The sequence below is a fragment of the Nansenia antarctica genome (genome assembly GCF_963989245.1).
Source record: "Nansenia antarctica genome assembly, chromosome: 3".
Classification (NCBI taxonomy): domain Eukaryota; kingdom Metazoa; phylum Chordata; class Actinopteri; order Argentiniformes; family Microstomatidae; genus Nansenia; species Nansenia antarctica.
Window position 1 is genome coordinate 7,160,591 of NC_137688.1, and position 23,071 is coordinate 7,183,661.

The 23,071-nt window shown below is 44.1% G+C and overlaps 1 protein-coding gene and 1 long non-coding RNA gene across 2 annotated transcripts in view; both read right to left on the reverse strand.

Annotated features, from left to right (window-relative positions):
• Window positions 1–23,071, reverse strand: part of LOC308153242 (cohesin subunit SA-1-like) — a gene marked incomplete at both ends in the record, with an annotated part of 205,898 nt that overhangs the window by 128,355 nt on the left and 54,472 nt on the right. The window lies entirely within an intron of this gene.
• Window positions 6,431–8,565, reverse strand: LOC308152494. The gene is made up of 3 exons (XR_013937336.1): window positions 8,462–8,565; window positions 7,982–8,106; window positions 6,431–6,553 (listed from the first exon to the last, which is right to left on the reverse strand). It is a non-coding gene; the product is annotated as an uncharacterized lncRNA (long non-coding RNA).

Sequence of the window (23,071 nt, forward strand, 5' to 3'; positions counted from 1 at the left end):
GTACTCAGGTGTTGGTCTGTTAATTAACTGAACTTGAGATGTGTCTGCACTGCTTTGTTCAACTCTAACAGGGTGAGATGTTGGTGTTGCTTTAACAGGTGTTGACGTATCAGCAGGACTGCGTTCTGTTCCTATAGGTAGAGTGACCGCCATCAACCTCCTTCACATTACCTATCGGTTCAGACATTACAGTAGTAGGCTGACGTAGCACAACTAACTCTTGCACCAGATCATTCAGTTGTAGTAACAGTGCAAACCCCTGATCCTCTAACCCCAACACTGGTTCGCTATGGAGGTAAGTACAAATATAATCAAAACAATTCTCCTCATCACCCTCCTTAATATTAGCATACTCATCAGATTGTGGGATATTTTGGACGACTTTGAAGATCTCTTCCCCAGTCAGCTGGTGGAGTCCCTTCTTTATCTGCCACACCAGTTTCTTTCTTTCGTCGCCACCTGCGGTTACCTTGCCATCTCCGTCCATCTTTACTGTTCACAGTCCCAGGCGTCTTTGAGTTTGGAGTGCTGCACTCTTCCAGCCAGGTTCCTCACTTAGTCACCGTAGCTGCCTCAGTCGCACACCCCTCGCTCCTCCACGCTGGTCAGTTCACTTATGGGCTTTGGTTGGTAGCTGCACGGACGACGAGCTCCTCCAGGCGGACGTCAGCCGGTCTGGCTACCTGTGGGCTTGAGTTCGTAGTTGCACGGACGAGCGTCCCCAGGCGGTCATCTGATGCCCGCCCCACGTTGGGCGCCAAGAATTGTTACAGGTCCCGCCTTGGTAAGGGGCGGGGCCAGCAACGTATAGGGATCTGGTTTATGTAGAAAGACGAAATAAAACAGGAGACATCATTTTGCTTGTTTAGCAGGCTGTCTAATCTGAGGACACGAGCCCGCTGCAACAGTCTTATTGTACCGATAGCTCGGGAAAAGATAAACGCCCTCTATTGGCGGGAGGTGAACATTGCAACAAATAATTACCAAATTAATACAATACCATATATACAAAATTGTGAGTGTCACACATGCACATGAGATGCTATGGTCATGCTCACATCATCATCATCATCATCATCATCATCATCATGCCTACGTCAATCATTCTGAGGAAGCGAGATATTTCCTCATTGAACCGTCACAGATCTGAACTATGCAAGGTTGCAAGAAATTGTTTGCTTTCATTGTACATTTGTGCCCAGCATGAGATCAGGGGGGTATTCATTCCATCAATGTCGATAAAGGAAAATCCTGGCATATTTTTTGATAGACCTTTTTTTGATTTTCCTTTAGCAACGTTGATGGAATATACCCCCCGGGGTAGTGTCATAATGAGACTTTGTGAAGACAGCCCCCCAACCTTAATCCTCGGGGTTCACAAAACAAGTCCTCTTTTCTTATTGCTCTTTCTAAACCAAAGATTTGCCATTTTGTATGAAGTGAAAACAGAAAAAACACCTTTCCAACTGACACTTAAGGCTGACTCGTTCCCATAGCAACACAGCTCTTAAGTGAACCATAGCCAGGGGGGGGAAGGTGATAAGTTTCTAACCTCAAAATAAGTCGGTCTTAATTGTTATGCAACAGGCAGTCTTAATTAGACTGGTCGAACCTGAGAATAGACCGGTCTTAATGTATGTTTATGCAACTGGCCTCTAATGTGCGTCTTAGTACCAATCACAACTTTTCGCGCCACTACGCACTACTTTGTTGAGTCACGTGACAGGCCAACGACCGCGGTTCTCCCGCCACAGTGAGGCCACGCCTTGAGTAAGAGAATGACCCGTTCTGATTGGTTACCGGAGACGGCAGACTCGCGCCAGTTTTGCACAGGCTGCATTCGTCAATTCGCTCTTAGAACGCTGGAGCGCACAGTGGTATCAACGTCATAAAGGGACCAAGCAATTTGATTGGACAAGAGGCATTCCTTGAGTGGTGATCAGATTTCCAGAGCGAATTTACGAACGCACCCACAGCGTCCCGCAACTCGGTGAATGAATTGTCTCCGGTGACTGTGTGAAGACACGAGAAACATTCAATTTTTAAAGTTGAGCAAAGTAAATACGGATTTTACAAGTCCCGTTAAAATGTATATTGTCACCTGTGATCGGCAAGCATGGCCCCTAAGGATTATGTGGCAGAGAAAGGTACGTTTTGTTTTACCGGCGTTACTCATACAGACAGTGTGTGGTTGAGTTGCTGCTACTGTTCAATGAACAGAACATGCAAAGCGACAGGCACTGCTGGGGATGAAGAGCTATGTAATGTTATACGCGTAACTAATAACTAGCTATCGTTCTTGACTTTTGATTTCAACAATGGTGCCACGTTTGCCCACTTTTCACCAGGGTAACTAATCCTGTTGGCCAATGCATGGTAGCTAAAAAACCAACCCCGTTTATTAAAGCGTTTCATGAAGCACACACCGGACTGTCAAAGTTATAAAAACCAGTGTCTAGAACTTTTAAGTCTACTTGCGTTTAGCTAGAAACTTTGCTAGGAGTCTCCGACTAGAAGGTTTAAACCCTAGCAGCATTCTTTGCTTGTCAGGCTTCAAAACTACCCGGATGGAATAACTCGGAAGAAGTCCGGGCCAGTCTCCGTGTCAAACCTAGTCGAATATGGAAGTGATTTCACAAATTCATTGAACTGCACCTTGACAAATCGTGTGCCTTCACATATATTAGTACCTGGCCACATTCTTCTTTTGATGGGCGACACCGCCTTCACTCCCCAGTCCCACAGGCCGGCCCTGCTGTTATGATTAGTTACAGAACCAAATGGTACCTTGATTGAGTTGGTTAATTGATTTTTGTTGATACTTTGAATAGATTTTGGTTGTTACTTTGAGTTTTGAACTTTAAAGATTGTACATAGTGACTGAGTTATTTTGATTGAGCCCAAACCATCCTAGGGATGTGTTCTTTGTTTTTTTATTATGAAGCATTTGTTTGTTGTTTCCAAAGTTTATTGTTTTTTTTGTTATTAAGGCATTTGTTGGTTGGTTCTGATTCTACTTTTCATTATTGCCAAAGAACTATGATTGTCATGGCACAAATAAATATCTTTATTTTACCCTTAACATTAGTGTTGTTCCGATACCGATACTGGTATCGGCATGGCCACCGATACGCACAAAAATGCTGGTATCGGTATCGGCGAGTACTAACAAATATATAACACCCGATACCAAACTTTCACTATCGCGGAAAAACAAACACGCAACTGTGGTTGTCGAGGAGAGGAGCGGTGGAGCGGCGAGGCTCACCTCAGGTAACCTGCTGTCCCTTCCAGCTGCTCAGAGCCCAAGCTAAGCTATGCTACCGGGGCAACGTTCGGAAAGTTCCCCTGAGAGCGCCGGAGCGCACACTGGGCTCCGACGTCATAAACGGACCGAGGAATCCGATTGGACAAGAGGCGTTCTACGAGTGCCGATCAGTTTCCCAGAGCGACTTTTACCAACGCAGCCCTCAGACATATAGACTACGCCACTCCGCTTAAAGCGATACAACCCACAGCCAAGATACAGAGATACATTTTACAGGAAAAACATATCGACCTTAATCGATATTTATTTCGGTTGCACAGTCTAGCACCGCCACCGGCGTGCTGGAGAGAGTTCAAATAATAATAATAATGTCCGCGCGGCCGCTTCTCCGAGTCCCGCCCAGCTGTTCCCCTTCCGGGATAGTTCTCGGCTCCGTCTCCGCGCCACACCCCCTTTCGGGGTCTGTCTGTCTGTCTGTCTGTCTGTGTCTCTCTGTGTCTCTCTCTCTCTCTCTCTCTCTGTGTCTCTCTCTCTCTCTCTCTCTCTCTCTCTCTCTCTCTCTCTCTCTCTCTCTCTCTCTCTCTCTCTCTCTCTCTCTCTCTCTCTCTCTCTCTCTCTCTCTCTCTCTCTCTCTCTCTCTCTCTCTCTCTCTCTCTCTCTCTCTCTCTCTCTCTCTCTCTCTCTCTCTCTCTCTCTCTCTCTCTCTCTCTCTCTCTCTCTCTCTCTCTCTCCGTGCGGCAGGTACTTCCTGCCTCCTTCCTTCTCCCGAGGAGAAGTTTTCTCTATGTTTGTTTGAATTGTTTACATATGCAGAACACAGAACACACATGCATTAGTGGTGCAGGAAGGCCTACTGTCACAGCGGAGTGTGTGCGACGCGCTGGCCAATGGGAGAAAGATCATCGGCCACTTCAAGCATTCCCCACTGGCCACTTCACGTCTGCAAACTGTACAGACTGAACTTGGAATGCCTAAAAACATTATTTTTTTATTTTTTTCAAACGCCGTGGTATCGGATCGGTACTCGGTATCGGCAAGTACTGCACGGTCAGGTATCGGTATCAAAAAATGGTATCGGAACAACACTACTTAACATCGGTACTTTGTTACTTCTTTTCACCCTAGAGACAAGAATGTAACAGGCATGCTACCTGGTCTTTGATGTTTTGTTTGCTAGTTCATGTCAGTCCCTCAGTTTGTGTTGTCTTTCATGTCACACTGTGTTGTTACTGTCATGTTGTATATTTGTCTTTTGTAAATAGTACAGACGATGATGAAATTGATTATTATGTCAAATGTATTTTTATTTTATTTTTTTATCCCTTTTTTCACCCAATTTGGTAGCCAATTGAACCCAACCTAGCATCCAATTATCCCCTGCCTATTGCGAAGGATCCGCCGCACGACCCCGTGGCCGGCAGTCCCAGAAGAGGCCGCCAGGCAGACTAGCTGACTGGCTCCTCGAGCCCAGCACCTGTTATTCCGGCACCCCGGGGGCGCTGTTGCGCGACGGATCCTTGTCCGGAAATACTCCTATACCGCCCTCGGGAGCGGCCGCCCAATATGCCGCTCCCCGTGTGTGCCCCAGCCATATCCGGATCTGGCGAGCTGGGATTCGAACCCAGTCCCCGGTGGGCAGCATGCACTAGCGGCCAGTGCTTAGACCGCTACACCACCGCGGGGCACATCAAATGTATTTTTGATAATAAAAGACCAAAAAGAAAAGATCTCGGAAGCTAAGCAGGGTCGGGCCGGGTTAGTACTTGGATGGGAGACCGCCTGGGAATACCCGGTGCCGTAAGCTTTTCTCAACCTCCACCAGTAGAGTGTGCACTATGCCACCCTTTTAACAACTGGAACAAGATCATGGTTTTTACACTGCGTTACAAACTATGAAGGCAGCTTCATGTAGGCCATAGCACTTGCTTCCAATTAACTTGGAATCATTGGCAGAGGGTAGTCAACTATAGTCTCTCATTCACTAGGACCCACCCACATACACTCTCTCACACACAAACGAAATGCTATAATGAAGGCTACAATGTAGGCTAATGAGGCTACATTACGACTAAAAATGCACAATAAAACATTTGGTAATTCCGCTCTCAATGGAGAATGAATCGGGCAAAACAGGAACGAACTCGGTTGAGAATGTAATGAACTTGCTGTGCCACATATCCACTCGCCGCTGAGTGCTTATGCATTCGCTTCACACAAGAGGAGCAACTTAAATATTATTGTATATTTTAGTTTGTAAACGTTAAGACGAACACATCGCAATGCTAACCTCAGAATGGCACTAGTAGGTGATAACATCTACAACAGCAATTAAATACGTAATAGTTTACAGTAATACATTTATTATTTATGTATTAGGACATTCGTGGCTGATTTCTCTAGGTTAGATTCCTGGTAACCGACAGAGCCCTTTGCGGACTGGTTTGTTACAATGCGATAGCGTATTGTGATGTTCTGGTATGGTGGTGTGGTACAAGCACTAATTTTAAGTAAATTAAATAATCTGTATTGAACGGAAGCGAACGCATAAGCATGGAGAGGAGTGAGTATATGCAGGGAGTGAGTATTTGGCACAACAGGCTTACATCACTTCCACAACGCAGCTTTCCCAGACACATTGGAAACTATGAAAAGCTCCTTTGCTAGCTGAGGTTTTAGCTTCTCCATCTTGAAGACACTCTAAAACACTTAGTTTTTTTTGTCAGATTCAAGACCCTTTGGGACGAGTGTCAAACAGGGGAGGGCCTCACCCTTGGCAGGTGATGGTGTGCTGCACCTCAAACTCCAGGGGGGGCCACCTGCTGGGGGGGGGGTCCTCCCAGGACATGGCTGGCTCGCTCCTCCAGCTCTTCTTCACCTTCTCCACGTCCTCCTTCAGCTGGTCCAGGCACTGGCTCAGGAACTCATGGGCATCCTGGGGCGGGACAGACAGGGTTCTGTTTTTGGCCAACAGGTGGACAAAGTGCCTACACAGACACAGAGACAATACTTTGTTGAGAGAGCAGGTACAAATGCAGATCATAAACGCACAAAACAGGAGCATATCGTTCATAAAGTCCTTACATATCGTTTATAAAGTCCATACATATAATTTATAAAGTCCTTGCATATCATTCATAAAAGCCTTACATGTTCCTGTATTTTCAGCTCCTGGAACTTGACGAACTTTGACCCTCGGGTCTGCAGGTAGAGCCTGCCTCCGGACCGGTTGGTGACACACTCTTGACTGGGACACATGATGATGGGCATGAAGGTTGGGGATTGGATCTGATAATAAAAAATAAAAATAAAAGTGTGCAGTTAGTACAAGGAATGAGTGAAGCAGGAGAAACTAAAAACACCGTCTACACTAGATGCCAAGTCTACAGACATATCTACACACAGACCCATCTAGTAGTTTAATGCCGTGCCTAAGTGGCTTACTAGGTTTCTGTGATCAGGGTTCCCACACCTTCTGAAACATCAGATTCAAGCACCTTTCAAGGACTTTCAAGACTCAATTCCCTCAAATTCAAGGGCCCAACACAGCATCGTTTGAGACAGATCTAGTTGAGAATGTATATAATAGGAACTATCCCCTCAGAAACAATTAAAAAGAGAGGCTTGAATGTGTGAACACTAGATGGTCTCTTGCCTTCTCTAACACAGCAGAGCAAAACAATATATTGTGAAATATGTGTAAAGTTAAGCAATACAGAGAGGAGCTAAGTAAAATATTTGTTTATATATATATTTTTTTTAGAGAGAGAGAGAGAGACGGGAATTCAAGCACTTTCAATGACCCATGTCTATTTTCAAAAACATTTAAGACCTTGATTTTTTTTCTTTTCTCAAATTCACAAACTTTCAAGGATTTCAAGGACCCATGGGAACGCTGTGTGATGCATCGACCATAACAACCCCCGGAGGCCAGTCTCTCTTACCGGCTGGTACGTCTCAGCACCACACTGGTCACAGGTGTACGTGGCCACGGTCATCATGGGTTTGACCTCCGTGGCTCTGGTCACGATCCCCCTCACCATCACCAGCTGGCCGATGTTCTCGGCCCTGACGTCACGGACCACTTTAGGCTTGGAGGTGCTGGGCGGCTTAAAGTACAGCTCACTGTGGGGGGGGGGACAGAACTGGTGTGAGATGGGAGAACCACTAAGATTCTTGCCTTGTGATTTAGACATTTTCGAAATATTCTTATTTTTTGGGGGGGTGATCAATTTGTATTAGTCACCTTTTCTAACACAAATACAAGAAAACGAAAACACACAAAAAACACAGTCATTTACATACACTCAGACCCCCTCCCTCCCCTCCCCACAGTACCCATCCCTCTATAATCACAACAAAGTCAATTCAACCAACTTCAAAAAAATCATCAACCATGTCTTGGACCAGATGATAACCATATAACAAATCAAATGTCATCGGGGTATACTTAAGTTCTAAATTAGCAACACACAACATCACTAAGTCATTGAGAAACCTTGTCATTCCCCTGCTGTTTCCGTATACACGGTTACAGAAAACGAAGACCATAATATATTGTTTTCCACTTTAGCACCATCCATGCATACGGGAAATAACATAATATTAATAACAAAATATATTTTGTCTACGATACTGGTTTCAATTAGTCAGTCGGTCAGTCAGTCAGTCAGTCAGTCAGTCAAAAGCAAGGAGAATATGTGGACATGAACCTACAATCTCCGCATGAGCTCAGATGGGTATTGGTTGCGGGGGTCCCGGGTGTCTGCGGGGTCGCGTCCCCTCTGCTCCATCATCAGCCGGTGCTCGATGTACACGTCCAGGGAGTCCTTAGCCACCACCTGGGTAGAGGAGACATGGGCGTGAAGCACAGAAGTAAGGACATATTCTGACAGGTGTACTCGTACTCAAATGGCCATAAATCATCAATAACCTGACATGGCAACCGATATAATATCAAGGGACTCGTGTGTTGAAGAGGCAGTCCGTCTCATCGCATGAAACAGCGCGCGCGCGGGGGGGTGTCAGAGAATAAAACGTCTCAAATTGAACCCCCAGTCTCTACCCCATATGCACTTGTGTAGGAAGGTGCAACGGTATCTGGAAGGTGTACTGTAAACAAGTTCCGGATTGCCCCCCCCAATATTCAACCCTCTCAGGCGTACCAAGTGCATTGTGGGTAAGAGGGTACTGTACCTCTCTCTCGCGGTACTCTGGCAGGAGCTCGTGGATGGCGTCGGCGAACAGGCCGATGTAGCGCTTGGTGTTCTCACAGATGCTCTCCAGCAGCTCTGGATCCTCTTCTGCCACGTCATCCAGGTCAACCTGCACAGCCACCTGCTCTCTGTGGGCCAGAGACACCTACACACACACACACACGCACACACACACACACACACACACACACACACACTTAGTCACTGGGGCTCTGTACTAACAATCCTAGCTAAAACATTACAATGAGCCACCCTGAACATCCAAAATGCTGGTGAATGTGTGCAATAAACATCTAATAACGTGATTATGTGTGTATGCTAAACAATGGACACAGTCTATGTAATCAATTATTATTACTATTACCCATACCTGGACAACATCTAGAAACATTCTCCATCATGTGTGAATGGACTCTAGAGAGTTGTTAATTATTTAGGATTCAGTACACATCTGCCCTGGGGGGCAGAAAGGTGTGGAATATATAACAGTCCTCTACTCACAAGCTGAGCTCCATATTTGAACACTTTCTTCCCAGAGTCATTCTCGCTGTAAAACTCTTGCAGAAACTTCTTGCATTTCTCTGAGGGAGAGAAGACAGTAGCGTTTAGGACAATAATTAATACAAATAAATACATAAATAAACAATAACAATAACCCTTCCCTTTTCTAGCACTGATTTATGTACAGATGATTCACTGACTTCAGACAAATGTCCTTGTTCTGAGTCTCTTTGGATAAAAGCGTCTGCTAAATGTAGGATAAATGTTGTTATGGACAGGGCAGAGGATCTGGGTGTGAACCGTGGAACCTCCGGGTGTGTTCGTAAATTCCGCTCTGGAACCTGATCAGCACTCGTGGAACGCCTCTTGTCCAATCAAACGACTTGGTCCCTTTATGACGCTGAACCCAGTGTGCGCCCCGGCACTCTCACAGCGGATTTACGAACGCAGCCTCCATTGTGGCCATACGGGCCATGCCTTTTTCATATAAACTGTTATCCTACACACACAGACACACAGAGAAAAGCATCTTGTCCTGTACTTGTCCAAATATGACATCTCAATTCAAGGCCAGTTGGTGGTTCGCACATGCAGAAGTGAGACCAGGCGACCAGGGCAGAGAGACTAACACGCGGGTCTTCCTTTGTTGGGCAACAGAGCAAAAGTCTCATCTGGATGAGTCCCTATGAAGATATGTACCTTTAAAACACACATGGGCGTCAATGTTGCTTTTGATTAACTAATGGGTGCGTCCAGGCTAATATAATATATATATATATATATATATATATATATATATATATATATATATATATATATATATATATATATATATATATATATATATATACACACACACACACACACACACACACACACACACACACACACACACACACACACACACACACACACACACACACACACACACACTACAATCATTAGGTATCCATAAATGTTTACCAAGCTCCTGGCTCCAGTGTCCATTTTTAGGAAAAAATAACCCCCACTAAAAAAAAAAGGCACGAACCGTAACTAGTGCACCAGTGTCTGGGATTTGACTCGTAAAACGAAAGCAGTACTTAAGCCCCAACAATAAGATTAACTTTACTTACTTTCCCGTTCGAGCCAAAAATGTGCATCTCAACTCCATAACTGCGCGTTCGGGATGTTTTAGTGGATGTTGTTGTAAACAAAGCAGCACATGGCTCCGTGGCCTCGTCACCCGAGAAATCCTCCGCGCATCCCTGCGCTCGTAAAGTAGTCTCGTATAAAAAGCCTTGTGTGTTCTTCCAAAATGGTGAAACATGGCCACTCTGTGTGATTACAGCGTCTCTCTGGACAACGGCACTAAAACGCCAGCCTAGGTGGTTTTGCTCAATCGATAAATCTCTGCTGTCGTAGCTGGTTATGCAACAACATCCATGTCCATCTGCAACAATGCTGCTGCAGTACTGGCACTGGCAGCTACAGAAGTTGAGCTAAATGTGCACACTGCAATTTACTATACTTTGTAAACGATTGACATTGCATGGGTTTATTATAATCTTGGTGACAGTATGGCTGAACTGCCGATCGCCATTGTAACCGGAGTAGTTCTCTAGCTCCACTACTACTACAACCCCCCACTACCATCCCCATGTGCTCCTCCAGCCTCATTCTTTGTCTGATGTCGACGAGGGCCATCGCAACTTCCATCCGGGTAGTTTTGAAGCCTGACAAGCAAAGAATGCTGCTCGGGTTTAAACCTTCTAGTCGGACTAGACTCCTAGCAAAGTTTCTAGCTAAACGCAAGTAGACTTAAAAGTTTTAGACACTGGTTTTTATAACTTTGAGTCAGTCTGGTGTGTGCTTCATGAAACGCTTTAATAAACGGGGTTGGTTTTTTAGCTCCCATTGACCAACGGGATTAGTTACCCTGGTGAAAAGTGGTCAAACGTGGCACCGTTGTTGAAATCCAAAGTCAAGAAGGATAGCTCAAAGTCAAGAAGGATAGCTAAGTTATTAGTTAGGCATCGTCTAACATGACAGAGCTCTTCATCCCCAGCCGGTCGCTTGCATGTTGTGTTCATTGAACAGTAGCAGCAACTCAACCACACACTGTCTGGATGAGGAACGCCGGGAAAACAACACCTACCTTTCTCTGCCACGTAATCCTTAGGGGCCATGCTTGCCGATCACAGGTGACGATATACTTGTACAATCCGTATTTACTTTGCTCAACTTTACTTTTGCTCAAATGTTTCTCGTGTCTTCACACCGTCACCGGAGACAATTCATTCACCGAGTTGCGGGACGCTGTGGGTGCGTTCGTAAATTCGCTCTGGAAATCTGATCACCACTCAAGGAATGCCTCTTGTCCAATCAGATGTCTTGGTCTCCTTTATGACGTTGATACCACTGTGCGCTCCAGCGTTCTAAGAGCGAATTTACGCCCATTAGAGGCCAGTTGCATAAACATACATTAAGACCGGTCTATTCTCAGGTTCGACCAGTCTAATTAAGACTGCCTATTGCATAACAATTAAGACCGACTTATTTTGAGGTTAGAAAGTTAGCCACCTTCCCCCCCCTGGCTAAGGTTCACTTAAGAGCTGTGTTGCTATGGGAACGAGTCAGCCTTAAGTGCTAGTTGGAAAGATGTTTTTTTCTGTTTTCACTTCATAAAAAATGGCAAATCTTTGGTTTAGAAAAGAGCAATAAGAAAAGAGGACTTGTTTTGTGACCCCCGAGGATTAAGGCTGGGGGGCTGTCTTCACAAAGTGTCATTATGACACTACCCCGCCCCGGGGGGTATTCCATCAACGTTGCTAAAGGAAAATAAAAATATGCCAGGACTTTCCTTTAGCGACATTGATGGAATGAATACCCCCCTGATCTCATGCTTGGCACACATGTACAATGAAAGCAAACAATACTTGCAACCTTGCATAGTTCAGATCTGTGACGGTTCAATGAGGAAATATCTCGCTTCCTCAGAATGATTGACGTAGGCAAGATGATGATGATGATGATGTGAGCATGACCATAGCATCTCATGTGCATGCATGAACACACACTAGGGTTGCCACGTCCAAATTACTCCCATAGTCCAGTTTTACACTACTCAGGCTGACCAAAAAGTGTTAATCTTGCACATATCCCCCACACCTATTTATCTGGCAGTAAGTGAATCTCTTATCTCTCCGTGTCTTATGATCTGGACCTTCATCAAACACATTTTCAAGACACCACCACTGTCAATATGCTCAGAAAGGTGTAATGGTTTAATAAATCTGAAATAGTAAGGAAATACAATCATAAACAAGGAAAATCTCCTGAGAGAATGTTTCATCCCAAGAACAAAGACATGTATTTGATTTAACATTAAAAACACAAAAACAACAACAACAACAACAACAACAACAAAAAGTCAAGTGCATCATTTAACCCTTCAACTGATAGGAGTTATCAAGATGTTTTCACAGAACGGTGTTCTCCTACAAATAGTACTGGCGTCCACTCTCTTACTCAAACAGCCCCTCTAGGTAACTGGTGGTGGATCGACGGGTGGATGGCTGAGGAGAAAAAGAGGGAAAGAACATGAAAGGTGAGAGACCACAGGAGTAGATAGTGGGGTGTAAACGTTTTGGGGTCAGAGCACCAAATACGCCCTCTTTCCTTTTTTTGTTTAACTAGTATGAATAGATGTTGTTATTTGTCTTGTTGAAGTCCATGGTTGGATCTGAGTGGGCTGGTGCGTTACCAGTGTGATGGAGGTCTCTCTGTCAGAGTCATCGCTCTCAAAGTAATCGATCTCAGGCTCTTCCTCTACCTCATCCTCATCTTCCTCAATCAGGGACAGCCTGGGAGACATAACATAAGGGTCGTTCAAACCTCAAGCACTTGTACTGTACCAGGAGAAGCCGTGCTCTACTGGCTTCTTTGTCTCTCTCACACACACGCACACGCACACGCAAGCACGCACGCACACGCAAGCACGCACGCACACACACACACACACACACACACACACACACACACACACACACACACACACACACACACACACACACACAATGTGTTTGTGTTTCTCTCAACATAGTCTATTACTGTTTTTGTTCTGGCTTCTTTCTTTCTTTCTCTTTCTCTCACACACACACACACAATTTTCTCTCAACAGAGTCTATTAGCACACACACACACTTACAGTGTAAGATGCGAGTCCAGGTCACACTCAACGGGGCTGGGTTGGACAGTGGAGGCCTGGCGCCCCCTGCTGAGCTCCATTCTTCCAATGCGCTGCAGTGACCTGGAGAACACACAGCGTCACAACGTCATTGGTCAACCACCTTCTAGCCCCTTTCATCATCTACACCTGGGGAGAGCCCCAGAGCAATGATGGCTTCTTTTTTTTTTTTTTTCTGAGTGGGGCAGTCCCACTCATATTTTTCTTTTTAATGACAGATATATAGTATAGATTATGACAGGAAGGATGGGTGAGAGAGAGAGAGAAGGGATGACATGCAGGATATGGATCACTGATGACTTCTCATAGGGATTTTTACATTTATTATATTATTATAGTACCACTCATATTTTATTTTATTGGACAGATACAGTGAAGACAGACGGGAAAGTAAGGAGGAGAAGAAGGGATCTTGGTGACAGATCTCCGCCCCCCGCGCCCCAGGTTTCGGATCTGAAGGACCGCCTTCGTCCCATGCGAGGCTTCTGGGTCTCCCTCCCACACACCATCTGCAACGACGAGAACGCCGCCGCCGACGTCACCAACGAAGACCGATGCTGGAACGGACAGACCAGGGGGAGGTGCGTGTGTGTGTGTGTGTGTTTGTGTGTATGACAGACCAGGGGGAGGTGTGTGAGATGAAGGGAGGATGGGAGGAAGGGAAGGAACGTGTGAGCGACGAGACAGACGGAGATGTGTGTGTGTGTGTGTGTGTGTCTCGTGTGCTCATCTGCCAGGCGCGTACTTGAGGACATGCTGGTTTGGTGTGTGTCTGTGGGCAGGTTAATGGGTACATGCTGCATCATGCTGATATTAGTGTATGTGTGTGTGTGTGTGTGTGTGTGTGTGTGCGTGTGTGTGCGTGTGTGTGTTAATGGGTACATGCATGCTATTGGTGTGCGGGTGCGTGTGTGTGTGTGTGTTTGTGTGTTTGTGTGTGTGTGTATGTGCGGGTGCGTGTGTGTGTGTGTCTGTGTGTGTGTGTGTTAATGGGTACGTGCTGCATATATCATGCTGATATTGGTGTGCGGGTGCGGGTGCGTGTGTGTGTGTGTGTGTGTGTGTGTTAACAGGTACCTCCCAGATGTGACAGGTGACGGGCTGGTCAGTCAGATCAACAACCCCGAGGTGGAGGTCGACATCGCCAGGCCTGACGTGAGGACCAGGCAGCTCATCATGGAGCTCAGGGTGGCCACCAACAGACTGAGACAAGCCCAGGCCGGCCTGGACACTGACTTCATGGACAGTGAGTTCCCTTCTGTCTCACTTCACCTTCCTCTCTCTCTGTCCCTCCCTCCCTCTCTCTCTGTCTCTCACTCAATCTGTGTCTTTTCCCTGTTTTGTCTCTCGTGTTTACTACCAATCCCTCTTTCTCACTCTCCCCTCGAAACTCCACCGTCACTCTTCTCACTGCTATATCTCTCTCGCTTTCTTGCTGTCATTCTCACTCACTCTCTCTCACACACACTCACGCACACGTGCACGCATACACACACGCGCACACACACACTCCCGCTCCCACTTATCACCTGTCATCTCCCTGTCTGTAGGCGAGGAGGGCAGTGGGTCAGGGGGTGTCGACGGAAGCGAGAGGTACAGTGATGATTGGCCAGGCTATGGCCCCTACTCCCCGCCTCAGAGCAACCCCCCGCCCCCATCAGGCCCCCCCGGGTCAGGGACAGGAACGGAGCCAAGTGGAACAGGAAAGACCGGACCAGATCAGCAGCCAGCCAGCCAGTCTCCTCTCTGCTTCCCCTGCTCTCTCTGTCCTTCATGGCTACTGTCGCCCCCTTGTGGAGATAGCTGCTGGTGCAGTCTGACGATTGGGTTGGTTGTTGTCGTTGGATTTTATGTTCGTCTTTTATTATAAGCACAATGTTATGAGAGCAGCTTTATTTTTTTTATTCAGTCATCCCAAAGGGTAAAGACAGAAGTTGAATCTAAAAGGTGTGTTTTAATAAGACCTCCAGCAATATGGGCAGAAAATAATCTTCTCCTTTAACAAATCGTGCCAGCAAGAAAAACACATTTTGGCTATCAAATACCAATATCCCAGCATCCTGTCCAGTCACCTATCTGCAGCACAAAGAAAACCTAATGTTATATGATTGGCTATCTCAAATACCAATATCCCAGCATCCTGGCCAATCACCTGTCTGCCTTGCTAGATTTAGGCTGAAATGCATGACCACCAAAAACGTCAGATCCCCTGCTGAAAAATCTGCCTCACAAGTCCTAAACGTTGATAATCTTCACATTCGTACAGTTATGTCATGAGTGCTGATGGACTAGTATAGACCATTGCCGACATGTGTGAAAGGGGACAACACGGGAATAGCTTGGGATGTCGACATAGTTTGGGATTCCATGGAAATGATAGGGAGAAACAGGCTGTGTGAACAGGCTGTGATGATAACTGCTTCGCTGCTTTCACACGTCACGCGCGGTATCAACCAATGAAAATGCGTAGGGGCGTGGACAACATGCAAGATACGCCCCCATATATTTGCATACAGATCTGATAAAGTGAAAAAGAAAGAATAAATGTGGAAAAGAAAGAATGAAGAATGCATGTGGAAAAGAAAGAATGAAAGAATGAATGTGGAAAAGATAGAATGAATGTGGAAAAGAAATAATGAATGTGGAAAAGAAAGAATGAATGTGGAAAAGAAAGAATGAATGTGGAAAAGAAAGAATGAATGTGGAAAAGAAAGAATGAATGTGGAAAAGAATGTGGAAAACAAAGAATGAAAGTGGAAAACAAAGAATGAATGCATAAAAGAATAAATAAATATAGAAATGAATTTCGTTATACTGTGTGTATTCATTCATTCATTTGTTCATACATTCATTTATGTATCTATATATTTACCTTACTTTGTGTTTTGTCCCCCGCCCCCACCTGTGGTGTATGTCCCCACCTGTCCTACCCGCTGTACATACCTTATGCTTTGTTGTATTGTTCTTCCCATGATGGATGTATGTTTATCTTGTAGATAGTAATAGTTATTTGTCTGTATTATCTTGTAGATAGTACTAGTTGTATTTGTCTGTCTTACATGTAACGATGAATTGAGAATCAAGGACCCCAATTGAAATAAGCCAGTGGCTTTCTTGGGTTTTTATCCTTTTAGTTGACCTTGTATGTAATATGTACTTTCATGTACCTACTTCTGCAAATCTTCTAATAAAGTTTTCAATCAATCAATCAATCAACCTGTCCCTTTTATGTTTCGAGTCTCGCGCCAAATCCGAGCCACTTCCCGAATCGGTCACGTGGTATGGCCGGCAGGTTACCATATACGTCATCAACACATGCCTCTCACCATATACGTCATCAACACATGCCTCGATACACGCATCACAAACATGTGCCTCGGTACTCGACACGGAAGGACACATCACTAAACATCTGGGATGCGAGCTGCCGCTAAACCCAAAAGAACAAGAAGAACCAGAACGGTTAGAATAGTTACATCTCTGTATTTGGTTTCCTTTACTGCGGAAAACATCTCAACAGTCAACAAGGAGAACGGGAGACTCGGAGGTCAGTAGAAGCCTTTGTCTCAGCTCGCTGCCTCACTGTCTAACATGTTACTTCTGACCACTTCTGTCTGCAGATAGGCTATTCTGTCCACTATACAATGTTGTTATATATAACACTATAGAATGTTGTTATATATATAACACTATAGAATGTTGGCGGAACTTGTTATCAGTTTATGTCCGTGACCGTGTCGCCTGGTCTGCAGCACACGGAGGTACTGATGGCGCTTCTCCACTATGGAAGGCCATCAACGCAAATAACGTCTAGAAATCCCGTGTCCACACGTAGCGCCATTGTAGTAGATTTTGGCACACATGCACACATAAACCGTATAAATTGTATAGTTTGCCTTTTGCTATAAGGACCCTCCTGACTATGGCGGCTAGGGGAGGGGGGGGGGTAGGGTTTACAACCCTTTGTTAAAGCCATGTGGTCATCTCAAAATGGCTTCTTGTATTCTGAGCCCTACCCCCTGACCTATAACCTGAAGTGACATCATGTGACCTATAACCTGAAATGACATCATGTGACCTATAACCTAATGACATCATGTGGATCATCCTAGTTTTCGCACCGTGGGCTTTTCTACAGTAAAGGTGATGGGATATTATTTGAAACTGTATTTACACATCATTGTTTACAAATAGGGGAGTGGAGCCAGGGGGTGAGGCTCTTCACCTCAGCCAGCCCCTCACCACCAGCAGCAGCTGCTCTTGTAACTGTTCCTTTGTTTGATAAATAGTCTGAGAGGTTCTACTCGTGATCTGTTCCAAACAAGTTAACAAGGTAACAACACCATAAAGGAAATAAAGTGAACCTGGTTTGTCTTGATTCGCAAGGCGAACATGTTATCATTGTGTAACGTCCTGTCTGATAACATGTCATCAAATTGCTCCAGACTGCTTGTTATCCCGGATGACATTGGCTGACTGCCAGTTTAGGACAAAATGCTTCAACGCATAACAATCATATTATTATGACGTCATATTGTTTGTTATATTTAAATATATGGGTTAGGGTTAGAGAGGTTTTAGGTTTTATTTCATTTCCTAACATTTCCCCAAGCCAGTTATCAGGTATGACATGTTGTGAGTAGGGATGCTCCGATCTGTATTTTTGGGGCCGATACCGATCACCGATTTTTTTCCTCAAGATCAACCGACACCGATTTTAAAAAAAAATACATAACTGTAGGCCTACTGACTGGATAGCCTACATATTTTTTGCTTTTTAGACAAAAGTTTTGATCCATTAGGCACCAAGCAAACGCAGACCCATTTTTATGGCATAGTAAGTCTGGCCTATCACCCAGTTAGGGCCTGAAGCCCAAGTCAGTCGATATGGCTGTATAAAAGACATCATAAACGTGGCCTTCATGGTTTACATACTGTTACGTCCTCCTATGTTTTCTGTTCAGTTATCTGTCTTCCCCAGGGGAAAAAAAAAAAAACGTTTTTTGCGATCGGCCATTTTTGCCGATCACCGGTCGTGATTTGGAGTGAAATCGGCCGATTTAAATCGGTGGCCGATAAATCGGAGCATCCCTAGTTGTGAGTAAAGAGTCTACAGGGCTCTGCACACAGCGTGCGATTTCTGTTGCGCGTCAACGTTCCATTTTGAAGTTTGAATGGAAGTCTATGAGAAAATCATAAAACATCGCATCCCAATGCACACAGCGTGCGATGCAATTTCTGTTGTATGTTCTCATAGACTTCCATTCAAACTTCAAAATGGAACGTTGACGCGCAACAGAAATCGCACGCTGTGTGCAGAGCCCTTAATAGCTCTTGACCTTTGTAAGGCAGTGAGGGTATGTCCAGCATGTCAGTAACGCTAGGCTATGCTACACCCTCAAAACATTTTCATATCGTTTTATAAACAGAGATTAATAGATTCAATAAATGTTTTTTTATAAAATTTTTCCTTATTTTCACTTCATAAAGGGGTTTGGACATCACGTCACGTCATTGGGCCAGTTGCTTTTGGTCCCTTGAAAAGGAGGGTGCCACGTATTAAAGAGCTGTAACATCTAAACCAGTGGTTCTCAACCTTTTTTGGGCCAGCGCCCCCCTGTCCATTATAGGGGTGGGCAAACGATCAACATTTTTTGTTCGATAATCGTAACGAATTAACGATCAATTATCGATTAATCAATAAGGTTTTTTTTCATAAAAAAAATAAAAAACTAGGGCAGAAATAACAAACATGTTTTCCTTGGGGAAAAAACTTTATTTGTGTTGCTATTGCAGAATTGCACAATGCACACATTCATTCATTCACATTAACTAGACACTACAGTCAGATAACAATCCTCTTAACACTTAATCAGCCGTGAGGTGTTAAACAGCACCAGTGAGTACAAAAAAAAATCTACCTTTGCACTCGATCAAATTTCAGGACCCTCCTTTCATGACTTTTCCTAGATATGTGCGTTCTACAACCCAGCATCTTTACATTTTCAAAATCGAGTTAGTATAAAGCGATTTTGCAGTATTTCTGTGCGTGTCTGTGTATTTGCCTTGGGATTCGGCTGCCATCTTTTTCTCCAAGGCTGCAATTCTCTTTTATATCAGCAGAGGTAGCAAGGGGGCACACACTGCGCTCAACCTTCAGGCTTCAGTGCTGAATTAGATACAGTGGATAAGACTGATATTTGTAACATAATGTGTTTATATATAGGCTATATATAGCAATAGTGATACATAAGATATGTATATGTACAGACAGTTATGAAAATGATAAACTGTACAGTATGACTTTTACAATCCCTTCAGATTTGTTGGAGCTGAGGTTTTTTTTTCACCCAAGTTCCATGCAATAGTGATAAGATATTATGATATGTGTAGCCTATGTACAGTTATGAATGATACACTGCACAGTATGTACCTATCAAGCTGTGTGGTATTACATAGGTACCACAGCAAAGTAGTTCATCAACAAATATTATATAACAAACAGATATTTATAATATTGTATATAATGTCTTTTTTGATGATTATGCCTGTACAGCGCTGTCAATTTTCAAATAATGCTATAGGCTATATATATATATATATATATATATATATATATATATATATATATATATATATATATATATATATATATATATATATATATATATATATATATATATCTACCCTCCCTCCACCCCCACCCAGAGAGCTTTGGACTGTCTGGATATGAACACTTGAACACTTGATCTCTGCACTTTATATTTATATTAATTATGACTCTTGCACTTTGATGTTGGTTTGCACTGTCTTGTCCTGTCTTGCACCTATCCTGCTGTAAACCGTGCTCCATTGTTCCAAACCAAATTCCTAACATGTTTACATGTCATGGCAATAAAAGTCTTCTGATTCTGATTCTGATTCTGATATGAATGTTCAGTTGTGATATGAAGTAGCCAACAATTCTCATGTCGACCATGATAATAATAGGCTACAACAAGGTTGTACATAGATATACGCAGATTCATATTTGGATAGTTGATTTTGGCACCATTGTATAGTAGCCAATTGCAGAGAGTATACATTATTTTGTTTGTTTACTGCACATTATAAATGAAATGAAAATAGCTGTTGTGAAAAGTGAAAATATAGTGTGTTCATGTTGCAGTGAAATCTATTTACATAGATATATCAGATGTGATATTTCTACTACAAACGAACACAGAGAGACAGATAATTCAAGTAACATTTTTATTTACTTGCAATGTTCACGTCAATTCTTCCAAGTAAAAAGTATGGTAATTAATATGAACACCAATATATATAAAAAAAAAAGTAGAAAGTGAATAGGAGGTCGCCGGAGCGCTCAGCGTGGGCGCTGTCAGGTAGACAGGGCAGGAGAGGCATCAGGCCTGGCCATGGGACAGTCAGCATTCCCAGCACACCGTTGCTGGCTTGGTGCATGTGCCACAGACAAATCGTCCACATGACTGGCAGATGTTAATTGCTTTGTTCCCTCGACATATGGTGCCTTGACACTTTGTCTTTTCACCTGTGGGGACGGAGGTGTGCGAGGATTTTCGAGCTGCAGTCGCCTTCTCGCTGCTGGTGTAGAAGGAAGCCTTGTCATTACCAGTGGCTCACACAGCTCCCCTGCCAACTTAAAAAGGAATTTCTTCCTGCTTATCCTGACGCCCATGCACTGGCTGTACAGAATGCGTGCATTAATTGCAGCCATGTCCAAAATGTTGTAAAACACAGCTACAGGCCAACGGCGGGTCCCTCCTTTTACTGTGTATTTCCTTGTCATCTGGTCCAGAACATCAACACCGAACTTAGTGCTGTTGTAGTAGGAAACCGTTTCGGGCAGTTTCTTTGGGCCATCATCAGTAGAAACGGTTTGATGCAGTGTGCTGAGGAGGCATACATTTTTCTTAGGTTTTGCCTGGTAAACCGTGAGTGTGGCTTCTCCAGCCCTCAGCACCTTGCTGGAAAATCTTTCAGTCTGTGCCCGTGTACATGGGGGCAACTCCCGTCTGATTTTATTAATTGTGCCAACAATTGTGGTTTGTTGGGCCAAAAGGGTGTTTGCCAGTGGCAAGGAGGTGAAGTAATTGTCTGTCGTGACATTTCTTCCTTTGCCCACGAACGGCTCCATCAGACGCAGCACAACATTGTCCGATAACCGCTGACCGGCCGGCCTGCTTGCATCTTTCCCTAGGTAGGGATGTGCGTTCAACATGTATTTGGTGTCCACATCCGCTGCAACCCAGAACTGTATGCCAAATTTGTCAGGTTTATTGGCCATGTACTGTGTGAAACCACATCTTGCTTTGGTCGGGAACAACTGTTCATCCACGGTAATGTTGTCACCAGGTGTGTACGATGCAATGCTGTTTTTCACAAATTTGTCAAAAATGTCTGAAATCATGGCAAATTTATCCACCGGAACGCGGGCAGCTCGTGTGTTCTTGTCATCAAAGCGTAGATAGCGCATGATATCTCGGAACTTCTGGCGAGTCATTGTCTCCTTGAAGACAGCGATTCCGAATTGTGATGACCAGAGGTCATCCACCCTCACGGACTTGGAACATAAAACTCCTTTGTAGTAAAGGAGACCCACGAATGCCTTTAGTTCGTCCATTGTCAAATTGAACATCTCATCATTACTCCGGTCAGCTTCTGCCTGAGTGTACTTTAGAATCTGTTGCCACATTTCCGTGTCAATCAGACACAGTAGACTGCTCAACGGACTTGTAATGTTCGATTTGGCATAACGAGTCGGGCCTGGAGCTGTCTTTATGATTTTGGCCTGTCGTTCTCTGCCTCTCCGAGGGCCTGGGTTGCGCTGTGTTGCGCCTGGTTGCTCAGTCCACACTGTGCCGTCTCACCCTGCTCTTTCGTGGCTTCACTTGCGTCCTCAATGTCAGAGTCGCATTCTGAAGCATCTGCGTCTGATTCAATGACATGATCGCCTGCTGCCTGTAAGACACAATAAACTATTAGTTGTTGTTTTCATGTAATCATGCACAGAAAAACAATAGCCTATATGATGCAATTTTATATTAGCACGGGACATGTCCACACACAATAAACTATTAGTTGTTGTTTTCATGTAATCATGCACAGAAAAACAATAGCCTATATGATGCGATTTTATATTAGCACGGGACATGTCCACACACAATAAACTATTAGTTGTTGTTTTCATGTAATCATGCACAGAAAAACAATAGCCTATATGATGCGATTTTATATTAGCACGGGACATGTCCACACACAATAAACTATTAGTTGTTGTTTTCATGTAATCATGCACAGAAAAACAATAGCCTATATGATGCGATTTTATATTAGCACGGGACATGTCCACACACAATAAACTATTAGTTGTTGTTTTCATGTAATCATGCACAGAAAAACAATAGCCTATATGATGCAATTTTATATTAGCACGGGACATGTCCACACACACACACAACTGACAATGCAATCTATATTAGTTTTTCATACTATAATTTACAGATTTTTTGTTTACAGTGTTGTAACCAAGTCTTACCATGATTTTTCTCTCATCATCTCCTGATTCTCCCCCGCCGTCCGAGTGGTCCGCTGGTACATCGTGCATGTAGGCTAAAATCTCTTCAGGGGACCACTCGCGTCTGCTCTCTGGGCGACTCATCACAGCAAAATTACGAGTAGTTCTGGTCTCCAACTGTAATGCAGGCTAATTTATAGGAATAAGTGTGTTCATATGCAAACATATTCAATGGCATGTAATTAGTAGGCCATTGTTTATCACAGATGAATCCTGACAATTGAATGCCATTGAGATTGAAATTAGTAGGCCATTGTTTATCA